Below are 24080 nucleotides of genomic sequence, written 5' to 3' on the forward strand. Positions count from 1 at the left end.
GTCACCCCCCCCATCCTCCTACGCTCCAGGGAAAAAGGTCCCAGGCTATCCAGCCTTTCCTTATAATTCAAACCTCCCTGTCCCGGTAACATCCTTGTAAATCTATATAGTAAGCCATAGAGGTCATACAACACAGAAATGGTCCATTGGTCCAAAGTTGTACATAAATGCACGGTGGCGCAGTGGTTAGCACTGCTGCCTCACAGCTCCAGGGACCTGGGTTCAATTCCAGCCTCGGGTCACTGTGCGAAGTTTGCACTTTCTCCCCGTGTCTGCGTGGGTTTCCGCCGGGTGCTCCGGTTTCCTTCCACAGTCCAAAAATGTGTAGATTAGGTTGATTGGCCACGCTCAATTAACCCTAATGTCAGGCAGATTAACGGGACAACTAAGGGCTAAGGGAATAGGGCCTGGATGGGATTGTGGTCGGTACAGACTCGATGGGCTGAATGGCCTCCTTCTGTACTGTAAGGATACTATGATTCTATGAAATTTAAGAAGCTGTAAATCGTTTCCACTTTCTAGAGCTTAAGATATCTGATTTGCTGGTGAAAGATGAGAAGCACTCGTTTTAAGTACATTTCTCTGTGAGTCGCCATCTACTCCACTGGTTTCACTTGTTCTCGTTTGTGAATTTGAAGGACATGCATTCACTTGTTTACACTGTGTGTCGCTGTTGGAATGAATTCTTGTGTGAGTGTTCTCTTGTTTATCTGATGGTGGGAGTTTAATAAGTTGTCCTCAATTCCACAGCAGGTTACTCTCCACTGTGCATCTTCCTTGCCTCAGACTTGCCCTAGTTTGATAAGGTGCCTCACAAAAGGTTGCTGAAGAAGATTGGGTCACACGGAGTTGGGGGTAGGGTGTTAGCGTGGATTGGGGATTGGCTATCCAACAGGAAGCAGAGAGTCGGAATAAATGGGTGCTTTTCTGGTTGGCAGATGGTAACTAGTGGCGTGCCGCAGGGATCGGTACTGGGGCCTCAACTATTTACCATTTATATAGACGATCTGGAGGAGGGGACTGAGTGTAGGGTAACAAAGTTTGCAGACGACACAAAGATAAGTGGAAAAGTGAATCGTGTGGAGGGCGTAGAAGGTCTGCAGAGAGATTTGAACAGGCCGAGTGAGTGGGCGAGGATCTGGCAGATGGAGTATAACGTTAACAAATGCGAGGTTATTCACTTTGGAAGAAATAATAGCAAATTGGATTATTATCTAAATAGAAAGAAATTACAACATGCTGCTGTGCAGAGGGACCTGGGGGTCCTTGTGCATGAGACGCAAAAACCCAGTCTGCAGGTGCAACAGGTGATCAAGAAGGCAAATGGGATGTTGGCCTATATTGCAAGGGGGATAGAATATAAAAGCAGAGATATCTTGCTGCATCTGTACAGGGCATTGGTGAGGCCGCAGCTGGAATACTGTGTGCAGTATTGGTCCCCTTATTTGCGGAAGGATATATTGGCCTTGGAGGGAGTGCAGAGAAGGTTCACCAGGTTGATACCAGAGATGAGGGGTGTTGATTATGAGGAGAGACTGAGCAGATTGGGTTTGTATTCGTTGGAATTTAGAAGGCTGAGGGGGGATCTTATAGAGACCTATAAGATAATGAAGGGGCTGGATAGGGTAGAGATGGAGAGATTCTTTCCACTTAGAAAGGAAACTAGAACTAGAGGGCACAGCCTCAAAATAAAGGGGGGTCAGTTTAGGACAGAGTTGAGGAGGAACTTCTTCTCTCAGAGGGTGGTGAATCTCTGGAATTCTCTGCCCACTGAAGTGGTGGAGGCTACCTCGTTGAATATGTTTAAATCACGGATAGATGGATTCCTGATCGGTAAGGGAATTAGGGATTATAGGGATCAGGCGGGTAAGTGGAACTGATCCACTTCAGATCAGCCATGATCTTATTGAATGGCGGGGCAGGCTCGAGGGTCTAGATGGCCTACTCCTGCTCCTATTTCTTATGTTCTTATGTTCTTTAATTCCCATCCACGGCAGCTGGCGGGATTTAAACTCAATTAATAAAATCTGGAATGTAAAGCTAGTCTCAGTAATGGTGACCATGAATCTAGCATCGATTGCTGTAAAACCCCATCTGGCTCACCAAGGAAATTTGCCATCCTTATCTGGCCTGGCCTACATGTGACTCCACACCCACAGCAATGCAGTTGGCTCTTAAAAAATGAAAGCAAAATACTGTGGATGCTAGAAATCTGAAACAAAAACAGAAAGTGCTAGATAAACTCAGCAGGTCTGGCAGCATCAGTGGAGAGAGAAACAAGAGTTAGCGTGGGGTGGCACGGCAGCAGAGTGGTTAACACTGCTGCCTCACAGCGCCAGGGTCAAGGTTCAATTCCAGCCTCAGATTACTGTCTGTGTGGAGTCTGCACGTTCTCTCCGTTTCTGCATGCATTTCCTCCGGGTGCTCCGGTTTCTTCCCACAGTGCAAAGATGTGTAGGTCAGGTGGATTAGCCATTCTAAATTGCCCCTTAGTGTCCCAAGATGTGTAGGTTGGGTGGATTGGCCATGGTAACTTGTCCCTTAGATATGCAGGTTAAGGGGATTAGCCTTGTAAATGCACAGATGCAAATCTCACCAACTTTTACCATAGAAAGCATTCTTTCTGGTTGTATCACAGCTTGGTATGGCTCCTGCTTTGCCCAAGACCGCGAGGAACTACAAAAGGTCGTGAATGTAGCCCAGTCCATCACGCAAACCAGCCTCCCATCCACTGAGTCTGTCTACACTTCCCACTGCCTCGGCAATGCAGCCAGCATAATCAAGGAACCCACGCACCCCGGACATTCTCTCTTCCACCTTCTTCCTTCGGGAAAAAGATACAAAAGTCTGAGGTCACATACCAACCGACTCAAGAACAGCTTCTTCCCTGCTGCTGTCAGACTTTTGAATGGACCTACCTTGCGCTAAGTTGATCTTTCTCTGCACCCTAGCTATGACTGTAACACTACATTCTGCACTCTCTCGTTTCCTTCTCTATGAACGGTATGCTTTGTCTGTATAGCGCGCAAGAAACAATACTTTTCACTGTATGTTAATACATGTGACAATAATAAATCAACTCAAAGGTTACGGGGCTAGGACAGAGGGGAGGGTTTATGTGGGATACCCTTTCGGAGAGCTGGTGCAGACTCGATGGGCCGGATGGCTCTTTCTGCACTGTAGGTATTCAATGGTTCTATTGCATTGCTGGTGTTATAGCAAAGAAATGTTGAACAGGTCAATGCGAAGTGAGGCACAGTACATGAGGTGCGTGTATAATGACACGGTATTTCTACAGTAAGCATTAACATGTCATAGAATCATAGAATCCCTACAGTGCAGAAAGAGGCCATTTGGCCCATCGAGTCTCTACCAACCACAATCCCACACAGGCTCTATTCCCGTAACCCCATATATTTACCCTGCTAATCTCCTTACACTAGGGTCAATTTAGCATGGCCAATCAACCTTACCCGCACATCTTTGGACTGTGGGAGGAAACCGGAGTACCTGGAGGAAATCCATGCAGACATGGGGAGCATGTACAAACTCTGCACAGACAGTGACCCAAGCGGGAATCGAACCCAGGTCGCTGGCGCTGTGAGGCAGCAGTGCCGCCCCACATACATTTCACATACACGCTGTGCAACAGGGGATTTAGGTACTGCGTTGTGATCTAGGACAGGAACCCAGATGATTTACCCCCCCCCCCCCTCACTCACCCACCGATCTCCAACCCCACTTCATAGGGCAGGTACCTGGAGACCAATGGAGGCACCAGCTGAGGTCAGTTTAACTCAACACAGACCATCAAATAAATACATTGCAGCAAAATAATGGTTGAGAATGAATTGCGAATGGAACATCTACAAATCAACAATGAGTAATTTGTCGCTGATTTGCTGAAGTGTTTTGTGATGAAGTCATGGGAATTTTCACTTGGTGTAACAGCCTGAGTGATGTATAACCAACAGAATTGAAATAATAACAAGACAATGAAAGTTCACTATTTGTTTCTCCTGTCTGACCTTGATTTGTTAAATCAGTCAGAAAGCTTCGAGGGAGAAACATCCCATCACTCGCAGGAGAAAACTGCCAAGAAAAACAGGCTGAGATCTTTCTGATTGCAGTTCCCTTCGATTAGAATCAATGGTCCATTCGCAGCCTCTTCCCAGCAGTTGCCTCTGATGCTCAGTGAACCCACGTTTCCTGTGATTTGTTTTTTTGGGGGATTTTAAATTGAGCCACTGCAAATAATCAGGAAATGAGCAGAGGTCTTCAGGAGTCCAGCTTCCTTTGTGTAGTTTGAATATATAATAACTCTGACTCAGGACTGGATGGGGGAATAATTGCTTTCACACTGGGTGACTCACAACTGAACATTGCCCAGAACCTTAGTCATTCCCGGGTGCTTATATGTTTTTTCTTTCATGGGACATGGGCATTGCTGATAAGGCCAGCATTTGTTGCTCATCCCTAATGGGATTGAGTGGCTCACTAAACCAATTAAGAGGGCAGGTAAGAGTCAAGGTTAGGTGGATTGGCCATGCTAAATTGCCCCTTAGTGTCAGGGGCACTAGCTAGGGTAAATGCATGGGTTATGGGGATAGGACCTGGGTGAGATTGTGGTCGGTGCAGATTTGATGGGCTGAATGGCCTTCTTCTGCACTGTAGGATTCTATGATTCTATGATTCAACTACACAAGAACAGAGAATGCTGGATAAACTCAGCAGATCTGGGCAGCATCTGCAGAGAGAGAAACAAAAGTTAACATTTCGGATCTGAAGGAGACTCATCTGGACTCGAAACATTAACTCTTGTTTCTTCACAGAGTTTTAAAATTTATTTATTAGTCACAAGTAGACTTTCATTAACACTGCAATTAAGTTACTGTGAAAATCCCCTAGTCTCCACACTCTGGCGCCTGTCTGGGTACACTGAGAGAGAATTTAGCATGGCCAATGCCCTTAACCAGCATGTCTTTCGGACTGTAGGAGGAAACCGGAGCACTCGGTGGAAACCCACACAGACACGGGGAGAAAGTGCAGACTCCGCACAGACAGTGACCCAAGCCAGGAATCAAACTCTGATCCTGGTGCTGTGAGACAACAGTGCTAACCACTGTGCCACCGTGCCGCCAATCATAGAATCATAGACTCCTTAGAATGCAGAAGGAGGCCATTCGGCCCATCGAGTATGCACTGACTGACAGAGTGTCTTACCCAGGCCTTCTCCCCCACCCGATTCGCCATAACCCTACACATTTACCATGGCTAATCCCATCTAACCTACACATCTTGGGACGCTAAGGGGCAATTTACTGTGACCAATCTAGAGGGGCAGCATGGTAGCACAGTGGTTAGCACTGCTGCTTCACAGCTCCAGGGACCTGGGTTCGATTCCCGACTTGGGTCACTGTCTGTGTGGAGTTTGCACATTCTCCTCGTGTCTGCGTGGGTTTCCTCTGGGTGCTCCGGTTTCCTCCCACAGTCCAAAGATGTGCGGGTTAGGTTGATTGGCCATGTTAAAATTGCCCCTTAGTGTCCTGGGATGCATAGATTAGAGGGATTAGTGGGTAAAATATGTAGGGATATGGGGGTAGAGCCTGGGTGGGATTGTGGTCGGTGCAGACTCGATGGGCCGAATGGCCTCTTTCTGTACTGTAGGGTTTCTATAATTTCTATGATTTCAATCCACCCCACCTGCACATCTTTGGACTGTGAGAGGAAACCGGGTAGTCGCTAGGGATTAGGGGAGAGAGAGTCTGGAGATCGGGAGAGAGACGGGGGAAAGTCTAATTTATACATTCGCTCTGATGGGAAAATCTGATTTGCTTAATATTGTTTGGCTTAAAGTTGCACTTTGAAAGAAAACACCTCGGATTACTGCACTGATAGACATTGAACTGCATTGAGGTTTATCTGTGGGCGGCACGGTGGCGCAGTGGTTAGCACTGCTGCCTCACAGCACCAGGGATCCGGATCCAATTCCGGCCTCGGGTCACTCCCTGTGTGGAATTTGCATATCCTCCCCGTGTCTGCGTGGGTTTCCTCCGGGTGCTCCGGTTTCCTCCCACAGTCTAAAGATGTGCGGGTAGGTTGATTGGCCATGCTAAATTGACCCTAGTGTTTGGGGGGATTAGCAGGGTAAATATGTCGGGACATGGGAATAGGGAATGGGGATAGTGTGGTCGCTGCCGGCTCAATAGGCCAAATGACCTCCTTCTGCACTGTACGGTTCTATGAACATGATGTGATGACAGAGTGAGCTCAGAGGGATCTCACTCCATCCCTTTCACCTACACTGTCATACATTGTCCAGTCCTTTGGAGGAGATGACGACAGAGTAACACTTCTGCCCTCTAGAGGTAGGTGGAATAGTTTGATGCTGACCACAGCTGGTATCCCCATTGTCCTGGCCAATATTGACCCCTGAACTGACATCGAGGCACAGGTGACATTATCGGTTTTGCAGTTTGCTGTGTGTGGGATCTTGCTGCGCTCCAGTTGGCTGCTGCGTTTCCTGCACGTCAGTAATAGTCAATCCTCTGTAAAGCGCTTTGGGATGATGTGAAAGGCACTATAGAAATGCAATTTTATTTTTACATTGAAAATCAGGCCAAGGAGCTGAAACACTGATGCCACCTGTGAGCCTTCAGCCTGGTAGCAATCCAGGGCCCATGGCAGAGGGTGGGCGGAGGGTGGAGGGGGGTGGATTGGGTCTGGGGCAACATCCCTGCGATGTTTCACCCATCAAAATATCAAATGTGCCCACAATTCTTTTTTAAAAAACACAATCTGGAATTTAAATATTTATTTAACATCCTGCCCAGTAAAAGAACTCCACCTAATGTGTGACCGCTGCAATAATATGAGATGTACAATTACTACAATTCATCATGTTAAAAAACAGGATAGCAGCAAGCAATGCCAGAAAAACAGTAGCGCTGCTCAGATGGAGTTAAAATACCAACAGGATACAAAACAAGCAGGAACAAAAATATACAGCATGTAACACGACGTTACAGCATGGTCAACTGATTCTGAAGTCATGGTGCCATTCTGCTCAATGGACTGAATCACAGAATCATAGAATCCTTAGAGTGCAGAAAAAGGCCATTTGGCCCATCGAGTTTGCACCAACTCTCTGAAAGAGCATCTCACCCAGGTTCTCCCCTCCACCCTATCCCTGCAAACCCGTGCACTTACCATGGCTAATCCATCTAACCTATACATCTTTGTACTGTGGGAGGAAACTGGACCACACGGAGGAAATCCACGCAGATATGGGAAGAATGTGTAAACTCCACACAGACAGTGACCCAAGGCCAGAATTCATATAATCATAGAATCCCAACAGTTCAGAAGGAGGTCATTCGGCCCATCGAGACTACACCCACAACAATCCCACCCAGGCCCTATCCTTGTAACCCCACATAATTCCCCTGACATTAAGGGGCAATCCCACCCAGACCTGTTCCCCGTAACCCCATGGTTAATCCATCTAACATACACATTTTGGGACACTAAGGGGCATTTAAGCATGGCCAATCCACCTAACCTGCACATCTTTGGACTGCGGGAGGAAACCAGAGCACCCGGAGTAAACCCACGTTTACACGGGGGGAATGTGCAGACGCCACACAGACAGTCACCTAAGGCCAGAATTGAACCCGGGTCCCTGGCGCTGTGTGGCAGCAGTGCTAACCACTGTGTCACCGTGCAGAATTCCATTAGTACTGTGCTGAAGTGTTATCCTGGATTATGGTTCTGGAGTGGCACTTGAACCCAGTCTTTAGAGGCAGGAGTATATTAACTGTAAGGGAGTTCAAATTGAGGTATACAAGATGATAAAAAGTATGGATAAAGTAGACGTGGAGCGGATGCTTCCTCTTGTGGGACATTCTAGGATGAGAGGTCATAGTCTTAGGATAAGGGATAGCAAATTTAAAACAGAGTTGAGGAGAAACTATTTCTCCTAAAGGGTTGTGAATCTGTGGAATTCGCTGCCCCAAAATGCGATGGATGCTGGAACAATGAGTAAATTTAAGGAGGAGTTAGACAGATTTTTAATTAGTAATGGGTTGAAGGGTTATGGGGAGAAGGCAGGAAAATGGGGATGAGGAGCATATCAGCCATGATCGAATGGCAGAGCAGACTCGATGGGCCGAATAGCTCCTATATCTTATGAGCTTATGAACTGTGCCAAGACCAAATCAAAGACATATCTTGTACATCGGACAGGATTTTCTGTGCAACCCGCCGCATGTTTCGGGGCAGTGAAGATGACCTGCCATTTGCCGGCGGCGGAATCTTCTGGTCCTGCCACTATCAACGGATTTCCTGTTGAATGCATCTCATGCCACATGGCCGGAGTGCGCCGGCAGCAGAACTGGAAGATCCCGCTGGTGTGAACAGCTAGAAAACTCCGGCAATAGCATGTAAACATATTCATTCATGGGATCAACTAGAACAAACATGAAATGCATTGCACATGATGCAGTTTAAAAGCTGCACCTCTAAGAAGTGCCTTAGCGCCGTGGTTAGCACTGCTGCCTCACAACACCAGGGAACCGGGTTCGATTCGCCGCTTGGGTTACTGTCTGTGTGGAGTTTGTAGGTTCTCCTCCGGGTGCTCCGGTTTCCTCCCACAGTCTGAAAGACGTGTTGGTTAGGTGCATTGACCCGAACAGGTGCTGGACTGTGGCGACTAGGGGAATTTCACAGTAACTTAATTGCAGTGTTAATGTAAGCCTTACTTGTGACTAATAAATAAACTTTAACTTTAAAGAGGCTACATAAATGCAAGACATTGTTGTTGAGTAGCCCAGCACATTGTTGTTGAGTAGCCCAGCACAAGGCTTTGATTGGTGGAGTGTATCAGGAACTCTTGTGTCCAGTAAAGTTCAGCTCCAGGTAACTACTGATGATGGAAACCTCTTCCACAGGTGTACACTTTCACCTCTGTCTTAAACTCCCTTTGATTCTTATGCGCCAGAATAGCTTAGGCAATGTTTCTAGAATAACCCATGTAGCTGTCCTCACTTGCTCCATTTTCTGTTTCTTTTCATTCCTTCACTTGTGAAGGTGCTGATTCCCACAGGGTCATAGTTCCAACTGCCCTGACCACGTTTAGCAATGGCCATTGTTCATTGGCAAGCCTTGTCTTAGTGTTAGCATTTCTGATTACATTTGAAAGCTTTGGAGAAGTTGAATCCAAATATGTTTTTTCTGCTTCGTACGGGGATTTAAGCCGAAGAATGATATATACAGGAGAGAACTTGCATTTCTGTAGCATTTTTCATAAGTGCACATTGCCCAAAGCACTATAAAGCTAATGAAGTACTTTTATAGTCTAGTCACTGTTATAATATTAGGGATGGTGGGACTGATGTACAAGGAGAGATTGACTAGGTTAGGAAAGTTTTCACCGGAGTTCAAATGAATAAGGAGGGATCTCATAGAGACTTACAAAATTCTAACAGGACTAGACAGGGTAGATTCAGGGCGAATGTTCCCGATGGTGGGGGAGTCCAGAACCAGGGGTCACAGTCTGAGGATTCGGGGTAGACCATTTAGGACAGAGATGAGGAGACATTTGTTCACCCAAAGAGTGGTGAGCCTGTGGAATTCATTACTACAGGAAGTAGTTGATGACAAAACATTGAATGTATTCAAGAGGTGGCTGGATATAGCACTTGCGGTGAATGGGATCAAAGGTTATGGGGAGAAAGCAGGATTAGGCTATTATCAGCCATGATCGTGATGAATGGCAGAGCAGGCTCGAAGGGCCAAATGGCCTCCTCCTGTCCCTATCCTCTATGAAACACAGAAACCAAATGTATGCAGCAACTTCCCACATTTCAGTTGTGTTGACTGAGAGATAAATCATTGTACTTGCCGGAATGGTCATTTTGAAATGTCTGTAATGTTCTTTTTATTGTTAGAAACATCTCAGAGTACATGATCAATGTAGAGAATTGGAATATCGTTGCACTTTCTGTCCTGGCCATTTTGAAATCTTTTACAATGTGCTTTCAGATACTTTATGAATAATGTCTATTTTTGCAACCAAAAAAAAGTGTTTTTTCCAGGGTGAATCTGCAAATTGGCACATGCCAAGGTTTTGGGAGGCGAGGGTTATTGTCCCGCCACAAGGAAGACGGCTATTGTTGCAAGAGCTGCACAACTCACATCCGGGTCAAAGCAGAATGAAATCACTCGCCAGAGGTTTATCTGGTGGCCGGGTCTTGTTCGAGAAATAGAAAGGATGGTTAGTTAATGCTGCAGTTGTCAAGCTCAACAGACCTTGCCATCACCAGCTAATATGCATCCTTGGGAGTGACGAGGCAGACCCTGGGTGAGAATACATATCAACTTTGCAGTTTAAAGTTTTTTTTTTAAAGTTTATTTATTAGTGTCACAAGTAGGCTTACATTAACACTGCAATGAAGTTACTGTGAAAATCCCCTAATCGCCACATTCCGGCACTTGTTTGGGTCAATGCGCCTAACCAGCATGTCTTTCAGACTGTGGGAGGAAACCGGAGCACCCGGAAGAAACCCATGCAGACACAGGGAGAATGTGCAGACTCCACACAGACAGTGATCCAAGCCGGGAATCGAACCTGGGTCCCTGGCGCTGTGAGGCAGCAGTGCTAACCCCTATGCAGGACCATTTATGGGCCATAAGTTTCTAATATTATGGACGCACACTCGAAGTGGCTGGATGTCCAGTTGATTAACCCCACGCTGGCCAATGCCACCATTGATAAATTGAAAGAAAGTTTTGCCATTCACTGTATCCCAGAGGCCTTAGTATCAGATAATGGCACATCCTTCGCGGTCGAGGAGTTTCAGAAATTTGTAGAATCAAATGGCATTCACCATGTTAGGCCAGCACCTTACCGCCCGACAACAAATGGGACTGCAGAGTGTACTGTGCAAACTTTCAAGGCATCAATGAAGAAACAAGTCTTTAAGCTTCCACCCTTTCATATTGCCAGCTTTTTGCTGTCTTAAAGCACCATCCTAAATGTGACCACGGGGATTACGCCAAATGAGCTGCTAATGGGACACCCTTTAAGGAAATGTTTGGATATGATGGGCTCGATTCTCCCATCCCGATGTGCGTCGGGTTGGGAGTTGCGGGGTGTCGGCCATATCGCGGGATTCGCGCATGCGTTCCCGATGCATGCGCATCTCCCACAGCCGGAGAGCAGGCAGTCGGGACTGCACTGGAAACCGGCGGGAAGACCAGGTAAGTGATTTAAATCTGTTTTTAATCTATTTTAAATGTGGCCCGGCACGGAATTCTCCGGATCCGATCGCATCTCCCACCTCGCCAGGCGTATTTCACTCCAGCAGAGTTTAGAGTAGCTCCCCAGCACGGTGGCACATGGTTAGCACTGCTGCTTCACAGCGCCAGGGACCTGGGTTCGATTCCTGGCTTGGGACGTCTCAGAGTTGAGACACCCCCCTAACTTTCCCTCACCGACTCCCCCCCTCACCGACACTCTCCCCACTATCTCCCCCTCACTCACACCACCTTTTGAAGGTGCTTGTTAAAGCCATACTCCCTGTTCTAATTTTTGGCTGGGAACATGCTGCTGTGAAGCAGCTGGAGATATTTTTCTCCTTTAAGGTGCTATACAAATGCAGGCGAATACTGAGGGAGGGAGATAGTTGCATGATTTGTGCAGCAGGCCGCAATGTGTGAATGGGGTGTTGACATTGTGGAGTCTGCAGACTGAATGGCCTCAGGATTTGGTGCTGTTTGCAATTCAGACCTCAGTCATTGCTGACTTTGCAGCATTCCTCCCGGCTGCATGGCAGTGTGTTTTTCAGGAATGCAGAGTACTGTGGAGCAACTTGTAACATTCCTCTGCAAAGTATTGCCGGAGCTTCTGATAAAATCACCCGAGGTAGTGGGATGATTGCGAGAGTGAGCAGCTGCTGGCAGTGTGTTGCTGAGAGTGGGAATGATTTTTAGGTGTGGCTGTTCCTTGTGTCATTTCACTGAATCCATGTGAGATTGCAACTCTCTCCTGTCAACTGAGAGTGTGCTGCCTCTGACTGAGGGAGATGCGTGTTGGAGTGCCGGTGCCACTGTATCTAGAACAGCGATACCAGTGAGAGCTACTCATTGCTACAAGGTAAGTACTGCTTTGTTTGCGAGCTTGTTGGCAAAAGGTTTTCTCGGCAGCTCTCTCTGGGAGAAGCTGTTATCGCAAAGTTATCAGTTTCAATTCTCTTTTTTAACAGTGTGAGGGGTTCAAAGTGAAAATCTTCTTGCAGAATTACACTGCTCCCTTTCTCTGGTATCTCTGTATGGTTAGTGTTCGCGAACGATAAGCGGCAGATCGCTGGCTTTAGTCAGTTTGATTGGTTTTTGGGTTTTCTGTGGATCGGGGAACTTGGCTTTTGGGCATTGATGTCGAGGCAGGTTGGGATATTTATTTTTTAAAAACCCTTTCTCTCATGGCTCATCCAGAACAGTCAGTAAGGTGTCTCAGTGCATAGCCCAGATCTGAGCTGGGAGTAAGGAGCGGGGGGGGGGGGGGGGGGGGCGCAGATCAGCTCAGATCAGCTCAGGTTTGTTTCGAGTCCAGGTTCTCCCTTTCTGTTGGGCATCTGGTCACTTCCGTCTTGTGGGAATAAAGAAGAGTGCATTCCTGTAGCACCGTTCACATCCTCAGAAAGCCCCAATGTGGTTCAGAACCAATGCATTTCCTAGTCTGGTCAGTGTTGTTTGTGTAGACAGAAAATTTGTACACAGTAAGATCCCACCGACTGCAATGAGATAAATGACCAGTTAATCTGGGTTTTTTTGGGGTGGGGGTGTCATAGAGGTTCACAACATGGAAACAGGCCCTTCGGCCCAACTTGTCCGTGCCGCCCATGCCGGATGTTGATGTTACAAGAACGTCCCTGCTCTTCTCCGAATAAGAGCCATAGAATCCCTACAGAGAAAATGAGGCCATTTGGCCCATCAAGCCTGCACTGATAACAACCCCACCTTAGCTCTAAAACCCATGTGTTTATCCTACTAGTCTGACACTAACACCCTGACACTAAGGGGCCAATCAACCTAACCTGCACATCTTTGGAGTGTGGGAGGAAACCGGAGCACCCGGAGGAAACCCACGCAGACACGGGGAGAAGATGCAGACTCCGCACAATCAGTGACCCGAGACCGGAATTGAACCTAGCTCCCTGGCACTGTGAGGCCACTGTTGCCGCCCAAGGCGAAGGGATTTTTTGTTTCACCCCCCCCTGAACATGTACATGGGACCTTGGCTCAGTGTCCAGTCCGAAAGTGGTTCTTTTACCAGTGCAGGGCTCCCGCAAAGGGACTGGGCTGAACGGTAATGCCCCCCCACAGCCTACAGACAGTCACTGCCAACGCTCAGACCTTGAATGACCAACTGGGTGAAGTACCCGAGGTGAATGGGTGCTAACCGGTCCTTTCTGGAGAGGAGGGAAGGGGTGGAAAACTGGTTAGTGGAGTTAATACTCTCTCTCACTGCTGGACACCAGGCTGGCAGCAGTGGATTGGCCACTCATGGATTTCAGTGAGAGGGGAAAGCAGGGTGAGGTTTAAACCAGCGTCTGATTTGATGCTGCCAGTGGCAAAAGTGAGAAACAACCTTAAACATTATTTTTAAAAATCTGCTGCTGAAGAGGAATGAGAGTAAATTGCTCGTCATTGTCAAAGCTTCCATAAACAAAAGTGACAAATGGAAATAGGAATCAGGGTTATGACACATTTGTCAATGTAAGATTCAGTGCATACAGGAACAGTCCGGGAACAGTACCTTCGTGAGCAGACTGATAAGGCAGTCAGTCTTTAACTGCTGTTGCTCTGCTGAAGAGAAATATAAAGTTTATCTCTTTCTCCCACATGCAGGGTTTAGCATCCCGGAGAATGCAAACAATCTGCTTCACTTTACTATGGAATGTGTCCTTTTAAAACTGTAAGGCAGACTCGGGTAGAAAGTCGAGGGTGGGGGTGGCTGGAAACTTCTCCACTGAAACAGAACGGGGAGGTCTTGTGTGTGTAACCAAAAGAGAAAATGCTGGAAAATCTCAGCAGGTCTGGCAGCATCTGTAAGGAGAGAAACGAGTTGACGTTTCGAGTCCATATGTCCCTTTAAGGTCATCTGGGCTTGAAACGTCAGCTCTTTTCTCTCCTTACAGGTGCTGCCAGACCTGCTGAGATTTTCCAGCATTTTCTCTTTTACTTTCGGATTGCAACATCTGCAGCAATTTGCTTTTATCCGGGGTGTTGTGTGGAAACTGATCACCCTGACCAAAGCAGAGGGTTGCATCAGAAGTGGTTACTCTACCGATATTCATTTTGGGAAGCTATAAGCCAGGCCCTTTGTTTGATTCTATGAAACTATAGAATTGGACAGGACATAAGGAGACCAATTTGGCCCATTGTGTCTGTGCCAATCTTTTGAAGTAACTATCCAATTAGTCCTTGGAGGTTCATTGGAGGCAGTTCAGAGAAGGTTCACTAGGATGATCCCTGGTATGGAGGGATTGTCTTTTGAGGAAAGGTTAGACAGGGTGGGACTCTACTCACTGGAATTTAGAAGAATGAGAGGTGATCTCATTGATACATACAGGATTCTTAAGGAGCTTGACAGGGTAAATGCTGAGAGGATGTTTCCCCTCTTGGGAGAGTCTGGGGGCAGAGGGCACAGTCTCAGAATAAAGGGGCACTGATTTAAAACTGAGATGAGGAGGAATTTCTTCTCTGAGGGTTGTGAGTCATTGGAACTTCTTACCACAGGGGAGCAGAGTCCTTGTGTATATTTAAGGCTGAGATGGACAGATTTTTGTTCAGTAAGGGAATCAAGGGTTACGGGGAAAGGGCAAGAAAGTGGACGTGTTGGATCAGTCATGATTCTACTGAATGTTGGAGCAGGGCTCAAAGGGCCGAAGAGCCAACTCCTGTTCCTACTTCTTATGGTGTCGCTCCATTTCCCCATTGCCTTGTAAATGTTTCCTTTCAAGTAGAAATCGGAGTTACTGTTGAATTTGTTTCCGCAGTCCTTAAACTCATTTACAGGATGAGGGTGTCGCTGGCTGGCCAGCATTTACTGCCCATCCCTAGTTGCCCTTCAGAAGGTGGTGCTGAGCTGCCTTCTTGAACCGCTGCAGACCCTTTCAGGCAATGCATGCAGATCCAGTTTCCCAATCCCAGCAGTGGAACTGGAGACCTGCACTCAACGGGATCTATCGTTTCCCCCTCAGGCTAAGAGCTGGATTCAGTTCTGTCGATTTAGATGGTCAACTCAAGGATCCTAGTCTCCCAAATCCAGTCTAAAACAGCACTGTCATGAAAGTGGTTACGCATGCACGCACACACACCTTTAAAGTGCTCTGTTCCCTTATCAGATCCGCATCATCTATATAATAAGAAACATCTGCAACAAATCATTTCCCCTCAATCCGAGGTGTCAGACTTATGTGCAAAGTGTGTTGAATAGTGCTGGTGTGGGACAGATAGGAGTGTAGGAATATGATACAATAGCAATAACGGAAATGTGGCTTGAAATGGTGAGGACTGAACACTTAACCTTAAAGATAGAAAATAGGTGCAGGAGTAGGCCATTCAGCCCTTTGAGCCTGCACCACCATTCAATGTGATCATGGCTGATCATGCACTTTAGTATCCCACTCCCGCTTTCTCTCCATATCCCTGGATCCCTTTAGCCCCAAAGGTCACGTCCAGCTCCCTCTTGAACATATATAACAAACTGGCCCCAACAGCTTTCTGTGGTAGAGAATTCCACAGGTTCACAACTCCCTGAGTGAAGAAGTTCTTCCTCATCTCAGTCCTGAATGGCTTGTCCAGTCCCATTAGGATTTTATATGTTTCTATGAGATCCCCTCTCATTCTTCTAAATTCCAGTGGGTACCAGCCCAGTTGATCCAATCTCTTTTCATCTGTCAGTCCTGCCATTCCAGGGATCAGTCTGGTGAACCTTTGCTGGACTCCCTCAATAGCAAGAATTAGAGACACAGTGTTTGGAAAGATAGGGAAGGAAAAAAGGTGGGTGAAGTGGCAGTGCTGACTAGAGAAAGCATTGTAGTATTGAAAGGAAAGGATGTCCGGGGGGGTGGGGATTGGGGTATTCTATAGGCCTTCTAATAAGGAGAAAGAGAGAGAGGAGCAAACCTGCAGGGAAATCACAGATAGGCAAGAAGTCTAGATATTGGGGACTTTATCCCCATTTATTATTTTTTCTTTATTCTTTCATGGGGATGTGGATGTTACTGGCCAGGCCAGCATTTGTTGCCCATCCATCCTTGCCCCTGAACTGAGTGGCTTGCTAAGAGTCAGCCACATTGCTGTGGATCTGGAGTCACATGCAGGCTAGACCAGGTAAGGGTGGCAGCTTTCCTTCCCTAAAGGCATTAGTGAACCAGATGGGTTTTTACAACATTCTATGATAGTCTCATGGTCACCATCCCCGAGACTAGCTTTATATTCCAGATGTATTAATTGAATTTAAATTCTACCAGCTGCCATGGTGGGATTTGAACCCGTGTCCCCACAGAATTAGCCTGAGTCTCTGGATTACCAATCCGGTGACATTACCACTGTGCCACCTTTGGGTAATTAACGTGCAGGTAAAGAAAAAGGAGGAGGAAGAATTCCTAAAATGTATTCAGGAGAACCACCTGGACCAGTATGTTCCTGGTCCAACTAGGGAAAAGGCATGGCCAGATCTGGTGCTCAGGAATGAAGTAGACCAAGTGTCTTAGGTAAGAGTGATCATTGTATCTTGAGGTTTAGACTAGTAATGGAGATGATCAAGGAAATTGGAACTTCTAAATTGGAACTTCTAAATTGGAAGAGGGTGAATTTCAATGGGCTGAGAGGGGAACTAGCTGGGTAAAATGGAATGAAAGACTGACAGAAAAAAAATCAATTTATTAAGGAGGAGATGTTTCAGGTGCAGGCTCAATAAATCCCAACGAGGATGAAAGATAAGAGAACCAAAGCCCGGATTCCTTGGATGATGAGGAAGATACAGAATATGATTAAACAAAAGAAAGAGGGTGTATTATTACCTATTGGGTGAGTTCCTCAAGTCAGAACAAGGCAAAAGACAAAATGTTTGGAGGGAAAGTGAAGAGGAAAATAGGACGGGCAAAGAGAATATGAGAATAGAATGGCAGAGAGCATAAAAAGGGATCTAAGACAGAGACGAGGAAGAATTTATTCTCTCTGAGGGTAGTGGAATTCTTTACTGTAGAGGCTGTGTCGTTAAGTATGTTAAAGGCTGAGATAGACAGATTTCTAATCAGTAAAGGATTCAAGAGTTATGGAGATAAGATAGGAAAGTGGAGTTGAGGATTATCATAGTAGATCAGTCATGATCTCATTGAATGGCGAAAAGCAGACTCGATGGGCCAAATGGCCTACTTCTGCTCCCATGTCTTATGGAACCCAGAAACCATCTACCAGCATGCAGGTGGTAAGAGGCAGGATGGATCCAATTAGGGACAAAGAAGGTGATGAATGCTTGGAGGCTCAGCTATTATACTCAGTGATTTGATTTGATTTATTATTGTCACATGTATTATTATAGTGAAAAGTATTGTTTCTTGCGCGCAATACAGACACTTGAGTACTTTGTATCGGTGTTTATGAAGGAAGAGGCTGCTGATAGCATATCAGCAGAATTGGAGTTGAGAAGATAATGGATGGGGTGAAAATTATGGTGCATTTGGAGAGGTGCCAACATCCTCCTTCAGCTCTGGACTGTATCCAGGCTTTCAGAATGCAAATTCCACACAAAGTATTTGCAACCTTGGGTACAGTATCTCATAAATATACCAAGACAATAAATAACATTAATTGTCAGCCTCTGAGCTCTACTTGTCTCTGACAAGTTCAAGACTGTCTTGTTCCTTCTGATCAGCTCCAGATGAGCACATTTCCTTTGAGTGAAGAGCAGAGGCCTCGAAGACGGCGCCATTGCTGTTACACACACTCGGTAGAGCTGAGGGGGAGGGAGTGGGCCGGGGTCTGATGATGCACTGATAGCATTCCTACCTCTGGGCTAAATGTCCGGGTTCAAGTCCCACTGGCCATGGGAGGTGTGTTCATAACACGGCCAAACAGGTTGATTATCAGTCTGTAAATCCTTCCAATGGCAGCTGATGAGACTGGGAGAGTTTCCTGGTCAGCTATTTTGCAGAAGACAAAAGCAAACCACTGCAGCACTTCATCAAGCATAATCATGGACCAATCCAATGGGAGTCCAGCGTTGCCAACGCTCTTAGGGCATGGGGCCCGGAGGAGGGGATACTGAAGGAATATCGATCTCCCAGAGAGAGAGTGTGGGAAATTAAGTTTTTTTTTATTCATTCATGGGACATGGGCATCGCTGGCAGCATTTATTGCCCATCCCTCATTGTCCTTGTTCAGAGGGCAATTAAGAGTCAACCTCAGTGCTGTGGCTCTGGAGTCACATGTAGGCCAGACCAGGTAAGGACAGCAGATTTCCTTTTCTAAAGGACATTAGTGAACCAGATGGGTTTTCCTGACAATCGACACTGGTTTCATGGTCACCAGTACTCTTAATTCCAGATATTTTTCATTGAATTCAAATTCCATCAGCTGCCATGACGGGATGTGAACCCAGGTCCCCAGAACATTCGCTGAGTTTCTGGATTAATAGTCTAGCGATAGTACCACTAGGCCATCACCTCCTTGACAACACGTCCATTGTCACGGACGACAGTTCCTGTCTTGAATGCTACTGCCCCCTACTTCAAAGTGCCTTGGACTGAGACTGTGGGCCCCAGTACAGAGATGAGAATGGGGACAGTGCTAGGAATGCAGAAATAGGGTTTGGGCAGAGTTGGACAGACATACCTTTCTTGGGCTGCAGACATGCCCCATCTTGAGCTAACTATGAGCAGCAAAATAGACCAGGGTGTCTTGTCTTGTACTTGTTCTTCCTTCCTCCCTCCCAGTGAATAGTTCCTGGTATCTCACTGTTGTCCTGGAACTCTGTAAGCTGAGAAAAAGAAACTAAAGATTAATTTAGCTTTAATGATTTTTTTCCCCCAGTACTGCCTCCATGGCTTTGTCCCTCCTGATCTCTGTACTCCCCTTCAGCCTCAGATATATCTGCACTCCTCCAATCCCTGCCTCCTTGATTTTAATCACTCCACTATTGGATAGCCCTCATTCCACCTGTCAATGCCCTAACACTCTGGAACTCTCTCCTTGAACCTCTCCCCCTCCATTTCCCTCCTTCAAGAATTTCCTTAGAACCTACCCAAACTTTCAATGGGTGGCACAGTGGTTAGCACAGCTGCCTCACAGCACCGGGGAACCGGATTCGATTTCCGGCTTGGATTACTGTCTGTGTGGAGTCTGCACATTCTCCCCGTGTCTGCGTGGGTTTCCTCCGGGTGCTCCGGTTTCCTCCCACCGTCCGAAAGACGTGCTGATTAGGTGCATTGGCCATGCTAAATTTTCCCTCGGTGTACCCGAACAGGTGCCGGAGTGTGGCGACTGGAGGAATTTCACAGTAACTTCATTGCAGCGTTAATGTAAGCTTACTTGTGACACTAAACACTAATAAATAAATAATACGTGGTTGGATGTCAAATTTTATTGTGTAACGTTGCTGTGAATTAAAGGCGCTGTATAAACAGAAGTTGTTGTTGTATTGGTCTTCTGCCCTCAGCTGAGTACCAACCGAGCCTTTTCCACCTGAACCTAATCTGCAAATAATTCTACTGAACGGCAGCAGGTGGGCTGCAGATTCACATTTCTATTCCACTGCAGCGTTGGCAGAACAATGTTCCCGCACGTTCCAGCAGCTTTTGTTTGAAAGGATTGAGAAAAAGAGTGAGCGGTGATGGTGTTTTGTTTTAAGCGGCTAAGTATTCTTACAAGCTGAGAAGTCGTCACTGAGATGACAGGTGGTTTGATAAACAAATGCGAGTTGCTTTTCACAAAAGAGACAATTAATGATGAGCAATTTGTTCACCTGTCTCCGTAATTATCAGTCAACAGCTCACATCCTTCGGAAGATTGGAAAGTCTTTCATCCCTTCCTGACCGCGAATAAAAAGCGGTAAAATACGGAGAGAAGAACACTGGCAATCAGGCAGCTCTTTCGAAGAGACGGGCTCATTATAACCCCTGGAAGGAGCAAACAGCATTAATGACAGAATGGGAAGATAGAAACTCGAAGCAGGAGGAGGCCATTCGGTCCTTTGACCCTGCTCTGCCCTTCGTTATGGTCATGGCTGATCATCAAATTCAACATCCCGATTCCCCCCCTTGCCCCATACATCTTTGATTTGATTTATTGTTGTCACATGTATTGGTATACAGTGAAAAGTATTGTTTCTTGCGTGCTATACAGACAAAGCATACCGTTCATAGCGAAGGAAAGAAGAGAGTGCAGAAGGTAGTGTTACAGTCATAGCTAGGGTGAAGAGAAAGATCAACTTAATTCAAGGTAGGCCCATTCAAAAATCTGGCGGCAGCAGGGAAGGAGCTGTTCTCCTGTAGATTGGTACGTGACCTCAGACTTCTGTATCTTTTTCCCGATGGAAGAAGGTGGAAGAGAGAATGTCCTGGGTGCTCGGGGTCCTTAATTATGCTGGCTGTTTTTCCGAGGCCACGGGAAATGTAGACAGACTCAATGGATGGGAGGCTGGTTTGCGTGATGGATTGGGCTACATTCACGACCTTTTGTAATTTCTTGCGATCTTGGGCAGAGCAGGAGCCATACCAAGCTGTGATACAACCAGAAAGAATGCTTTCTGTGGTGCATCTGTAGAAGTTGGTGGGGGTCGTAGCTGACATGCCAAATTTCCTTAGTCTTCTGAGAAAGTAGAGGCGTTGGTGGGCTCTCTTAACTATAGTGTTGGCATGGGGGGACCAGGACAAGTTGTTGGTAATCTAGACACCTAAAGCCTCACCAACGCCCTGTACAATTGCAGTAAAACATTCCTATCCCTATACTCAAATCCTCTCGCTATGAAGGCCAACATACCATCTACCTTCTTTACCACCTGCTGTACCTACACGCTTACTTTCAGCAACTGATGCACGAGGGCACCAAGGTCTCACTGAGTATCAACCTCTCTTAATTTACACCCATTCAAGTAATCATCTGTCTTCCTATTATGTTTGTCTTCATCCAGTGGGCAGTACATAGATGCAGTAACAGGGAAAAGATTTTTGCTTGGAATTGGTGGTCTCCACTTGCGACCCAGAAACAGATGCCAGGCTGCTTTCGAGCTTTGTGTTAAGGGTGACGGTGTTTAATTCTTTTTAACACTCAAGTATTTCCTTGTTGCCTGACATTGGCAATTGGCAATTCAGAACTGATACCTGAAGGAAAATCTGCCCAATCCAAGATAAATGTGGAGGGCCAGTGCTGGAGTGTGTAACTGTGTTTGTTAATGTGGATGGGGATGGAAGATTGGATGGAAAATTGGGTAGCTCTGCTCATCCAACAGTCAAATTCCGAAATTCCCTGCAGTGACGTTGGGCGTTCAATGAATCTACCCCAAATATGGATGCACAGGTTGAAATTATTATTATATCATAGAATCTCTACTATGCAGAAGGAGGCCATTCAGCCCATCGAGTCTGCACTGATCCCCAGGCCCTATCCCCATGACCCCACATATTTACCCTGCTAATCCCCTGACACTAGGGTCAATTTAGCACAGTCAATCAACTTAACCCGCACATCTTTGGGCTGTGGGAGGAAACTGGAGCACCCAGAGGAAACCCGCGCAGACACGGGGAGAATGTGCAAACTCCACACAGACAGTGTCCCGAGGCCGGAATTGAACCCAGGTCCCTGGCGCTCTGAGGCAGCAGTGCTAACCACTGTGTGCCACCGTGCCACCCCTGCCACGGTGCTGCCCCGTATCATTGTACAGTAACATGCATCAGTTACACTGTAGCAGCACAAGACATCAGGAACCTGGCGTATTCCTGGCTTACAACAACACTATTGCATGTGGAGAGGGATTTGAAAGAAAGATTGTACGCAATCAATTTCTTCCAGCCCTATGCTTTTCAGTTCCAAATATTTCAATCTGTCCTTCAGACAGTTGGGCATAACCAAGGCCGAGGAGAGGAATTTCTTTGACTCTTACCCCGTCCCCACCAAGGTGTGTTCTCTGTGCAGGTAGGAATACCAAATTTAATAACATGAGCTTGACCCCAGGAAACAACTAGAGTCAGGTAGAGCACTGGGTGGGTGGGGGTGGGTGTAAGTTGCATTAGCTGGGGGGGGCGGCGAGGGGGGACAGCAAAGCAACAGAAGCCACCATGAGCTGTGTTTGACATGGTGACGTCAGTAAGATGTCCCTGCACTTCCAGTCCCAAGGCATCAAAATAGTGTGTGGAAATTTTGACGGTGGTGCCCCATGAAGATCTTGTATAACTCTGTTTTGAAATCCTGTTCGGCAAACGGGGCAGGCGGTCCTGGCCTTAGAAACACACAAATAGCCATTTGGAAAGATTCTTAAGGGATGGACTGCTAAAGCATCTGTCTCCTTGTGGCAACATGTGTCACTGCCTTCAACAAGGCCAGGTAATGTAGGAAAGTAGAGGGGGTCTATCTGAGACAGGAAAATGTTCTGTTTTCAATCCTGGCTCTGTGTTTAATTAGCTATGGTGGCACTGGAGGCTTTACTATTGGCCTCAGTACTCCCAGCAGAAGGAGAAAAATCATTTCAGAGGTCACCTGCTGGCTATATGTGTGAGTGGATATGGGATCATGGCAGAATGGAAGTCAATCTGCCGGCACTTGGCTGGATAGTTGGTTAGTGATGCAGTGCAGGTCCAATTCCTGTACCGGCTGAGGTTATTCATAAAACCCCACCTTCTCAACCTTGCCCGTCGCCTGAGGTGTGGTGATCCTCCGGTTAACTCACCACCAGTCAGCTCTCCCTCGCAAAGGGCAGGGCAGCCTATGATCATCAGGGACTATGGTGACTTGACCATTTCTTTATTCCTTGCCAAGGCGCACACACAGATAATGGCCTCTTGGGCTTGATACCAAAACGCAACCAATTGTCACTTGAATAAATATCAAGGCTTTGCACAGAATGTTTTTTTCAACTCCTTTGCTAATGCGAGGTTACCAAAAACGATCAAAATGTCTAAAATTGAGAGCAAAGAATTGAAAGTTCAAGATTTGTTGTACTTGTAAACCTTTGAAAACAGTACAACGTTGCCAGTAAATCCCTGTATTAACTGGTCGTCTTGAATATTTAACAGCGAGTTGGGAACAATAACGTTACTCAGTCAGTACGAATTGTCACATTGTTGAACCCACGTTGCCAGATCTGGGAGATGTGGTCAGAATTGCTCTCCTTGTGGACATTGTGTAGGCAGCACAGTTGGCAGAAAATTTGCATGTCATTTGAGAAAATAGTGCTGATTCTTCCGAAACCTACCTGCCAAGGTTTGCAATGATTTGCAAGCATCGGTTACTCGTCTTTCTCCAGACTCGGTTGAACCTGCTTATTGGGCTGTACAGGTCAAAGCACTATAATATTCACTTGTAGCTAACGGGACAGGAGGTTTGATTAATCAATTAATTTGTCTTAAAGTCCCCTCCCTCCTCCTAGAAAGCACTGGGAACTCTCTGATGCATCACCTATTTTTTAAAATATGAACTTCGACTGAGTCTTTGCAAGTTCAAACATGGGTTGCCCTTATCTTGATGTCACCACAAAATCTATCCTCATATCAGTCAGCAGGAGTTACTAAGTAGTCATCAGGAATAGGATCCCAGGCTGATTCTTATTTTTAAACACCTCGTGTGTGCCCCCCCCCCCCTCCCCCCCACATCCTGGGAGGAGCTGACACCAATTACATTGTTCTAGCTACTGAGAGCAGCTAACTGGGCACAGTCTGAATCAAAACCTCTGATTCCTACAATGTAGTGCTCAGAATCATAGCACACGGTTACCGTGACCAAGGTGTCTATTGAAAGAGATGTGAAAAAAGGTTTCCTTTGTCCCTTTCTCCTGTACCTGGTATCATTATCTTCCAGTT

General features: G+C 46.5%; 1 protein-coding gene across 1 annotated transcript in view; it reads left to right on the forward strand.

Annotated features, from left to right (window-relative positions):
• Positions 1–11920: 11920 nt before the first annotated feature.
• bcar3 (BCAR3 adaptor protein, NSP family member) overlaps positions 11921–24080 on the forward strand; it is a 219848-nt gene continuing 207688 nt past the window's right edge. The window contains exon 1 of the mRNA XM_078218856.1: positions 11921–12154. The gene's annotated coding sequence lies outside the window, so the exon portion shown is untranslated. The remainder of the gene's footprint in view (positions 12155–24080) is intronic.

This window comes from Mustelus asterias, chromosome 8, assembly GCF_964213995.1.
Source record: "Mustelus asterias chromosome 8, sMusAst1.hap1.1, whole genome shotgun sequence".
NCBI classification, from domain to species: domain Eukaryota; kingdom Metazoa; phylum Chordata; class Chondrichthyes; order Carcharhiniformes; family Triakidae; genus Mustelus; species Mustelus asterias.